The sequence below is a fragment of the Rhinopithecus bieti genome, unplaced genomic scaffold (assembly GCF_001698545.2).
Source record: "Rhinopithecus bieti isolate Rb0 unplaced genomic scaffold, ASM169854v2 scaffold_33652, whole genome shotgun sequence".
Classification (NCBI taxonomy): domain Eukaryota; kingdom Metazoa; phylum Chordata; class Mammalia; order Primates; family Cercopithecidae; genus Rhinopithecus; species Rhinopithecus bieti.
Window position 1 is genome coordinate 2,738,392 of NW_016814761.1, and position 10,676 is coordinate 2,749,067.

The 10,676-nt window shown below is 42.1% G+C and overlaps 1 protein-coding gene and 1 pseudogene across 5 annotated transcripts in view; both read left to right on the forward strand.

Moving 5' to 3' along the window:
- Positions 1-10,676, forward strand: part of MICOS10 (mitochondrial contact site and cristae organizing system subunit 10) — a 124,666-nt gene that overhangs the window by 95,369 nt on the left and 18,621 nt on the right. The gene's annotated exons all lie outside the window — the stretch shown is intronic.
- Positions 9,157-9,978, forward strand: LOC108515273 (40S ribosomal protein S14 pseudogene; annotated as a pseudogene).

The window sequence follows — 10,676 nt, forward strand, 5'->3', positions numbered from 1 at the left end:
TAGCAACAAAATATTGAAAAATTTTGGGGAAAAATTATTTTTTTTTTTTTTTTTTTTTTTTTTTTTTTTTTTGAGGCGGAGTCTCGCTCTATCGCCCGGACTGGAGTGCAGTGGCCAGATCTCAGCTCACTGCAAGCTCCGCCTTCCGGGTTTACGCCATTCTCCTGCCTCAGCCTCCCGAGTAGCTGGGACTACAGGCGCCTGCCACCTCGCCCGGCTAGTTTTTTTGTATTTTAGTAGACACGGGGTTTCACCGTGTTAGCCAGGATGGTCTCGATCTCCTGACCTCGTGATCCGCCCGTCTCGGCCTCCCAAAGTGCTGGGATTACAGGTTTGAGCCACCGCGCCCGGCCTAACTGACTTTTTTTTATAGAGGCAGGGTCTCCCTATGTTGTCCAGGTTGGTCTCTTAACTCCTGGGCTCAAGCGATCCTCCTGCCTCAGCCTCCCAAAATGCCAGGATTACAGGCATGAGCCAGTGCGCCACACTTATAATAGTTGTTTTTTTATTTTTTGAAATGGGTCTCTCACCCAGGCTGGAGTGCAGTGGTGGGATCTCGGCTCACTGCAACCCCCGTCTCCTTGGGCTCAAGTGATCCTCCCACCTCAGCCTCCCAAGTAGCTGGGACTGTAGGTCCCCGCCACCATGCTCAGCTATTTTTGTGTTTTTTTTTTTTTGGTAGAGACGGTGTTTTACTGTGTTCCTCAGGCTGGTCTGAAACTTCTGGGCTTAAGTGATCTGGCCTCCTCAGCCTCCCAAAGTGCTGGGATTACAAGCTTGAGCCACTGCACCCAGTCAGTGGTTGATATTAATATTATTGTGCTACTCAAGACCACGTGAGGCAGTGAATAGTGTCACTCTGTCTCTCATGTGTGGAACATTAGTAGGGGTGCGTCATATACATGTGGAGTAATTAAATGAGGCAAGGTAATGTACGATCTCAGGTATAAATTGAATGATTCAGACTCTTGCTCTAGGTTTGTATATTAAGTGACTGAAGAGATGGGCTGAGGTCATTCAATAAGACTCTTATTGACCTTTGTAGAATGGCTTGGGATTGAATAGTCAGGTAGGATGGAAGAAGAACTTGACAAAAGCCACGTTGGATTTTCATGAGGAGTAAATTGAAGCGCAGAGGTTAAATAGCCAGAAGTGGAGGAGCTCGGGTTAGAACCCAGACATCCTAATTTCAGTGCAGAGAGGCTGGTTTAGGTGGAGTCAGAACTGTGAAATGTCTTAGAGATACTCCATTTTATCTTGGAGGTGTTTGAGTTGACTGTTGACTTTTTCACATGCATTCTGCATATTCAACACCTCTGCCTTAAAAATCTATTGCTTCCAGGGCTCACTAGGCATAGGCTGGTGGGTGATCTGGGATGGTTTCAAGCAACAAATATTTATTGAGCTATGGGTCAGTCAGCGGGCAAATAGAGAGGCATAAGACATTTCACTGCCGTCAACAGGGAATTGATGTAATATATTAGGTTGCCATTTAAAAAAAAAATTGGCAAAGACCGCAGTTACTTTTGCACCAACCTAGTAAATGAAATTTTAGCATGATTGTTCTGGCAGAATGAATTTGGAGCAGAGGAAACTAGCAGTACTGTGATTGTGAGGTGATAAAAGTCTGACCTGTTAGACTGGAATAAATGGGCATATTTGAGAAGTTTCAAACTTTTTCCCATCTGTGAAATAAGTGAGTTGTCCTGTTGGTGATGGGCTGAGAGAGAGGGCAGAAGAGAGAAGCAGCAAGGGAGGCTTTAGTCTGAGTTGGCTTTGAGACGATGAAAGTGGACGCTCTTCTACAGTGAATGTGTTGCTTCCTGTTTTCTCTGGGTGGTGAGGTTCTGGAACTCCTTAAACCTCATTGGCTGCTTGCTTTTCTGGTATTTCAAAATGGAGATAGAGACTCAGGGAATGGCAGCCTGTGGTGATATAGGTAAGAGGTTTGGTGGAAGATACAGACAGGAAGAAAAGGCCAATGCAGGCTTTCCGCTCCATCTTTATAATTTCATTGTGGGTTTTTGTTGTTTTTGAGACAAGGTCTCATTGTGTCACCCAGTCTGGAGTGCTGTGGTGCAATCACGGCTCACCACAGCCTCGACCTCCAGAGCTCAGGCGATCCTCCCACTTCAGCCTTCTGAGTAGCTGGGACTGTGGGTATGCACCACCACACCTGTCTAACTTTTGTATTTTTTGTAGAGATGGGGTTTCACCATGTTGCCCAGGCTGGTCTTGAACTCAGGGTCCAAACGATCCACCTACCTTGGCCTCCCAACGTGCCGGGATTACAGGCATAAGCCACCACACCTGATCCATCTTGATAATTTCATACTCTGGCTTGGCACAGACTGAAGGGAAGCCATGGTGAATGCACAGCAGCTTCTGTGAGTCCTTCTCTGTTTGGTTGTCTTATACCTAAAGTGTTTTGCTTCCAGGGTTCACCAGGGTTATTTTCCCACTAGTTTGCTGTAAGATGACTATTGTAATCACTCCTGTTTAGCATAGGTGTTGTATAGCTGAGTTAAGTAGCTTTCTTAAGCCTGTGCTTTAGGGAGTGGTCGCTTAAAAAAAGTATTCTTCAAGGATCTTTTCACCCTGAAGCTTGAATCTTAATAAAACTTACCATATGATTTTGTCCTGTAGGAAGAGATACATTTATTTATAAACACTCTTGCCCCCATTACTGTCTTAAGAAAAGCAATTCTAGGCCAGGCACAGTGGCTCGTGCCTATAATCCCAGCACTTTGGGAGTCTGAGGTGGGAGGATCACTTGAGCCCAAGAGGTCGACACCAGCCTGGGCAACATAGTTAGACCCCATTGCTGCAAAAAATATATATATTAGCTGGGTGTGGTAGCATACACCTGTGGTACCAGCTACTTGAGAGGCTTGAGCCTAGAGATTGAGGCTGCAGTGTGCTGTGATTACACCACTGCACTCCAGCCCGGATGACAGTGACAGAGCAAGACCTTTTCTCAAAAAAAAAAAAGAAGAAGAAAAGCAGTTATATTTTACCTGTTTATTCGGGTTTTAAAACCTCTATTTATTTTGTATCAAATAGTGTGGAAGAATAGGTGATTTCTAGTATGGTTTGAACTGATAAATTAAGCCCACGGATCCGGAAACAGCAGCAAAAATTAAAACCCATGTCTCTCTCTTCGTGGAAGGCAGGTCTCAGTGATGGGCACAGTGAGCCCTTACTTGTTTTGTTACACATCCACTTCTCTTTTTTTTCCACTCTTTCAGCCCTTGTTCCTTTCTTTTTCTTTATTCTTGTCACATTTTTACACTTCTTTTGACCGCTATTGTTATTCCTGCCACTGCCACTACATGCATTGCCTAGTTCATCTATAAAGTTTGACATTGATAGGTCTTTTTTCCTTAGTAACCCTGTTAGCATTTAAGAAGTTCCTAGGTATTCTATTTATTCTTTATCACATCATTTTTCTTAATAGCATGTTTCACCATTTGAAATTTGTAGTTGGCTTCTTTACTTGATTGTTCCTTCTCCCTGGAATGTAAACTTCATGAGAACCAAAGGCTGTTGTGTTCACTGTTGATCCCTTAACCCCTGGTTTAGAGGAGGCATACAATAATTATTGTTAAATGAATGACATGTATTGCTGAGAATTGTGTAGACTGTTCTCTGCCCATATTTGCGTCTTAGAGTGTGTTTATTAACTGAATGAATTAGTGTGTAACTGAAAAACTCCAAGTAAAGTAGATTTCTGCCCGTTCACATGTTTGATCATGTATCCTTGTGTTCTGGGGACTTATACCAACTTTTAATTTCATCTGGGAATGTAAATTACTGTCAGTAGATCTGAATAATAAAGTAGTATTAAAAATATTTGGGAATAGTCAACTGAGAAACATAAACCAGAGAGCACTTTTGTATTTAAACAAGTAGAGGGATGATGTTGGTTTAGGGGATAGTGCCAAAGCCTTACTGCAGGAAATTAAAAAGGAGTGAAGAATATTACATTTTATGAATGGCATGTTCCGTTAGTTTTATGTGAATGCGTCATTAATGGGTTTTGCTTATTTTATGGATTTATTTTTAAGTTTTATCAGATTTATTAGATGCTCTGGCTTTCTTTATCCACTCAGTTCAAGGGCTGTGTTGTTTATATTCCTTGTATGTGTGGATAATCTGTCTTAGTGCCCATGAGCATGAATCAGTCACACATTTCTTGTTAGTGAGACTAGAAGGCATAATGTCTGATCAGCAGAGGAGACTTTAAATTGTTCTGGTCTCCACAGAGCCGATGTCCTCAGCTTGGGCTTGTCATCCTGGACTGGATGGGAGGTTATGTCTATTTTCAGTTTCCCAAGGAAAATAAGATTTTAGGAGATGAGAAAAGTCAGACTTCCAGGGGCTGCTTCCCTGTGGTTTGAGAATTTATGAGCCCTGCAAGTGTGGGTCACAGAAGCACTAGGCCGGGCATGCTGGCTCACGCCTGTAATCTGAGCACTTTGGGAGGCCGAGGCGGGCAGATCACCTGAGGTCAGGAGTTCGAGACCAGCCTGGCCAACATGGCGAAACCCCGTCTCTACTAAAAATACAAAAAAGTAGCCAGGCGTGGTGGTGCACACCTGTAATCCCAGCTACTTGGGAGGCTGAGGCAGGAGAATGGCTTGAACCCGGGAGGCAGAGATTGCAGTGAGCCAAGATCCTGCCATTGCATCCCAGCTTGGGCAACAAGAGTGAAACTCCGTCTCAAACAAACAAACAAACAAACAAACACAAAACAGAAGCAGAAGCACTGTCATTGCCCTCAGAGTTCTGTTACAACTTACTCTTCTTGAATGCCGAAGGCTTGCACCGGCAGGCCGGGGACCTCTTGACCAAATTGATGTTGCTCGTGTGACAGTGGCCAGGCCTCAAACTATGGATTTGCCAGAGGACACTTTGAGGAAAATCTGATTCCCGCACTTCCTGGATTCATGCGGAGGTCCTGGGAATCCCTAGTGTGACTTAGAAAGCTTTAAAATTGGCTGTGTCCCTTTTCTCTTTGTTTTGCTCCAATGTGAGACCAGAGTAAGGAATATCTAGTCTTACTGATCCATGTATTGGCCTAGAATTCTACTTTATTCTAAAGGAAGTCAGGTTGTGTGGCAACTCTGTATTTTAGCGTTTGAAGAAATTCATTGAATGGTAAGCTGAAGAGTGACATGGTTGGAATTTTGATTTCAGAAAATCGTTGATAAGAATGAATCAGAGGGCTAGCTAGGATGAAGGCAGGGAGGAGATGTCATGGTGGAGGGAGAGGTCGCCCAAAGCTGGAGAGTTTCCTGGAGAAGGCTGTCCTGGCAAGCCAGGTGTGTCAAGCACAACAATGATTTCCGTTATCTTAGTAGCAAGGAAAAAGGCAAGTCATGGACATATTCAAACAGCCCCAGAATGTATTCAGTTCGGTGAACTGTAGTGGCGGACACAGGCATTTTGTTTTTATTTTCCTCATTTTTTTCATTAGAAATAAATGTACCAGTAAATACCTCTCAGCCTTGGATTTCTTATCTATAAAATGATAGTACTTGCCGCAGAGGGTGGTTGCAAGTGAGGATAAAATGAGATAATCTCTAGAGCAGTTAGGACGTTGCCTGTACTTAACTAAATATTAACTGGAGGCTGGGTGCGGTGGCTCATGCCTGTAGTCTCAACACTTTGGGAGGCTGTGATGGGTGGATCGCTTGAGGCCAGGAGTTTGAGACCAGCCTGGCCAACAATGGCGAAACCCAGTCTCTACTAGACATGCAAAAAAATTAGCTGGGTGTGGTGGTACGTCACCTGTAGTCCCAGCTACTCGAGAAGCTGAGGCATGAGAATCCCTGGAACTTGGGAGTTGGAGGTTGCAGTGAGCTAAGATGAAGCCACTGCACTCCAGCCTGGGCAACAGAGCGAGACTCGGTCTCAAATAAATAAATAAAAACTGGAGGTTGTTACTGAAGAGTGGAGGTAAAAGAGTTAAAATAATTAACACATTTACCCTGATCTTGGCTATTGTGGGTCGTAGGTGGGTCTTATTGTGGGTCTTGGCTACTGTGGGTCGACAATCAATATTCTAGTTTATATATGTCATAGTAATCATTAATGTATACTTCTTGAAACAATTTAATACCGGGTATTATGGTAAGCCTTGGCAGGGGGTGGCACACAGGTGAATAGGCACTGGCCCTACCCTGGAGGGGCTTACTACCTTGAGGAATGTGAAAAGGACGAGGGACATTTGACCCCCATTTTGGAAAAGATGCAGACATTTAATAGGTGGACCAGGTGTTTCAAGCCTTCTAAGTGTCCCAGAGGAGAGGGATACTTTGGTTCCTTCTGGGAGTGATGAGAATGACCGTCACTTATTGAGCGCTTAACCGCATGCCAGGCACAGTGCTAAGCATGTTATATTTTACGTCATTATCTCATATCCTTGTAAGGTACTTCTCCATTTTTACAATGGAAGCTCACGGTGGCAGAATCCCTCCTTTAAGATCACAGGGGCTACAGCTGCATGGGTAGGAAGGTGAACCCCGTTCTTGTAGCTATCACATGCTAATGCAGGAGATTTTATCCTTTAGGGGTTAAAGGACTTATGTGGGGGGGGTGCAAAAGAGGAGGCAGGAAAGGCGAAAGGGTGTAGGAAGTTACGGAGATTTTTAAAACTTTGTTGAGATATATTTCATGGCATAAATTTTCCTATTTAAAGTGTACAATTTTAGTTTATTCACCAAATTGTGCAGTTATCACAATCTAATTTTAGAATATTTTAAGCTTCCCCCAAAAGAAACACTGGACACAGCTGCTCCTATTCCCAAACTCACCTGCTACCTTAGCCCCAAGCAACCACCAATTTACTTTTTGTCTCTGGAATCTCCTATTCTGGACATTTTACATGAATAAAATGATATAATATGGAGTCTTCTGTATCCAGCTTCTTTCACCTAGGTAATGTTTTTGGTACTCGTCCTGCTGTTGCATTTATCCGTTCACTCTTTTTTTGTTTCCGAATAATGTTGTGTGGTATATTTGTACTACATTTTCTTTATCCATTTGTCAGTTGGTGGACATTTAGTTTGCTTACACTTTTACATTTTATGAATAGGGCTGCTGTGATCAAGTGTATACGGTTTTGTTTTGTTTTGAGATGGGGTCTGTGTTGCCCAGGCTGGTCTCAAATTCCTGGGCTCAAGTGATTCTCCTGCCTCAGCCTCCTGAGTAGCTTGGATTACAGGTGCATGCCACAGTGCTCAGCCTCCCAATTTTTATGTGGACATGTTTTCATTTCTCTTGGATATATACCTAGGAGTGGAATTACTTGGTTGTGTGGCAATTCTGTGTTTAGCATTTGAAGAAATTCATTGAATGGTAAGCTGAAAAGCGACGTGGTTGAATTTCTGATTTCAGAAAGATCACTGAAGTGATGAGAATGAATCAGAGAGTGCCAGGATGCGGGGGCAGGGAGCTAGCTTAGTATATTATTGCAAATCTTGCCAAAGATGAGCTGATCAAATGAAGGGAAGCATGAACTAAGATAGGAGCAGCGGGAGTGGAAAAGAGAGATATAATGATGCTAGTACAGAGGTTATATTTACAGAACTTGAAATGCAAGCTCAAGAGTGGGAGGAGTCAGGTGGTGCCAAGCCTACATAAATGAGCATGGTAATGCTTTTGACAAATAGAAGAGGCAAAGAGGGGAATAACATTTTGTAGTTTCTTAATTTCTAGTGTGTCTTCAGATAGGTCTCTATATGCAGCTCAGTTAACAGAGATGAAAGTTACTGGTTTGTCATGCATTCATCTTCATGAAAAGAAAGGATTTGGCCTTGCTTCTTCCTTGTTAAGAAAGTATGTGGCCAGGGCTGGGCGCGGTGGCTCACACCTGTAATCCCAGCACTGTGGGAGGCTGAGGAGGGTGGGTCACCTGAGGTCAGGAGTTTGAGACTAGCCTGGCCAATATGGTAAAACCCCATCTCTACTAAAAATACAAAAATTGGCTGGCTGTGGCGGCGCATGCCTGTAATCCCAGCTGCACAGGAGGCTGAGGCAGGAGAATCGCTTGAACCTGGGAAGGGGAGGTTGTAGTGAGCTGAGATCAGGCCATTGCACTCCAACCTGGGTGACAGAGCAAGAAGGCTCTGTCTCCAAAAAAAAAAAAAGAAAAAGAAAAAAGAAAGTAGGACAGTAAAAGACTTAGCAGCTGACTTGCCTTAAAATTAAAATTAACCAGCAGATTTTACGTATTCGTTCGATAATCAAGTATAGTTAAATTGCTTGAAGTCATTTTAATGTTTAAAAAAACACTAAAAGAGGCCATTGAATAGTCATGGAAAAAGAAAGCAAATTATTGTTTTTCTTTAAGTATCAGTTCATCTGATAGATGTGGGTTTACCACAAAGCATTGGTGGCTCACCAAAAATTGCCTGTTGGTAGCCTGTGTTTGCAAACTGATACCTCTCTATTCCATGGAGTGATATCAATTAGGTTATACTTAAATACTTCAAAGGCTTTTGATTGTTTGTTGGTTTGGGTTTTAAATTAGTACATGTTAATTGTTGAATTGGGTAGCCACATTTTGTTTGTCTTATGTATATTTAAACAATGTGACCAAAAATACTTTTTCCATTTGCGGCAGCAATATGAATAATGGAACATTGTGACCTTCTAGAGAAGTGTTTTCTGTTAGTGTTACAGAATAATGGAATTAGGCGCTATATGGAACTTGAAAACATACTTAAATTTTTGTTCTGCCTGTGGTTTCATGCTTTCCTAAAATGTGGCCTGTAACAGTTTATTAGTAAATATGCTGAATTGCTTTCTTTGGCAAGTGCATTTCGGTATTGAATCCAAGTAAAAACACAAATATTTACTTATAAAAGTCATTTGGTGTAGTAATATTTTTCCTATGGCCACTGACCCACTAGTGAAATGTTAGGGCATTGCTAGATTGGATCCTGTTTATTTAAAGGCCAAGAGAGGGAGAGAAAGAGAAAGCTAACATTAATCGAATGCCTGTTATGCCATCATATTTGGTACACTATTATCTGTTTTTTGCTTTCCCAGCAACTCGGGAAGTTTATATTATCTCTGTTTTTCCAGCAAGAAAAGTAATGCTCAAAGAAGTTTATAGAAATTGAGAAGCTGATTTTTAAATCTCTGAAAATGTAAACAATCCAAAATAGCCAAACCAGTTTTCAAAAAGAACAAAGTTGAGATTCTTGTATTAGCTGATTTTAAGGCTTACAGTAAAGCTACAAGACAGTGTGGTGGTGGAGAAGAGCTGCACATATAAATCAGTAGAATAGGATAAAGTCCAGAAATAGACCCATACATAAATGATCAATTCATTTTTGACAAGGCAATTTAATGGAGAAAGGAAAATATTTTCAGCAAACCATGCTAAAACAACTAGGTTTCCATATATAGAAAAAAATGAGCCTCGCTTAAAAGGATCATAGACCTAAATATAAAAGCTAAAACTATAAAACCTATAAGAGCTTTCCAGTGTGGAGACTGGAGACAACGTGCAGAAATGGCATCTCAAAAAGGGAAGGAAAAGAAGGAAGAACAGGTCATCAGCCTCAGACCTCAGGTGGCTGAAGGGGAGAATGTATTTGGTGTCTGCCATATCTTTGCATCCTTCAATGACACTTTTGTCCATGTCATGGATCTTTCCGGCAAACAAACCATCACCATGTGACTGGTGGGATGAAGGTGAAGGCAGACCGAGATGAATCCTCGCCATACGCTATGTTGGCCACCCAGGATGTGGCCCAGAGGTGCAAGGAGCTGGGTATCATTGCCCTGCACATCCAACTCCGGGCCACAGGAGGAAATAAGACCAAGACCCTTGGACCTGGGGCCCAGTCGGCCCTCAGAGCCCTTGTCTGCTCTGATATGAAGATCAGGAGGATTGAGGACGTCACCCCCATCCCCTCTGACAGCACTCACAGGAATGGGGGTTGCCGTGGTCGCCGTCTGTGAACAAGACTTCTCAAAATATTTTCTGTTAATAAATTGCCTTCATGTAAAAAAAAAAATTTAAAAGTAAAACCTATAAGAGAAAATCCTTTGTGACCTTGGGGTCAGAAAAGATTTTGAGGGATACAAAAAGCAGTTTCAAAGAAAACTGATATACTGGATTTGATAAAAATTAAAAACTTTTGCTCTTTGAATCGCACTATTAAGAAAGCAAAAAGGCGTGTGTCTTTACAGCAGCATGATTTATAATCCTTTGGGTATATACCCAGTAATGGGATGGCTGGGTCAAATGGTATTTCTAGTTCTAGATCCCTGAGGAATCGCCACACTGTTTTCCACAATGGTTGAACTAGTTTACAGTCCCACCAACAGTGTAAAAGTGTTCCTATTTCTCCACATCCTCTCCGGCACCTGTTGTTTCGACTTTTTAATGATTGCCATTCTAACTGGTATGAGATGGTATCACATGGTGGGTTTGATTTGCATTTCTCTGATGGCCAGTGATGATGAACATTTTTTCATGTGTCTGTTGGTTGCATAAATGTCTTCTTTTGAGAAGTGTCTGTTCATATCCTTTGCTCGCTTGTTGATGGTGTTTTTTGTTTTTTTCTTGTAAATTTGTTTGAATTCTTTGTAGATTCTGGATATTAGCCCTTTGTCAATTTATTGTGACGTTATACACAATAGCAAAACTTGGAACC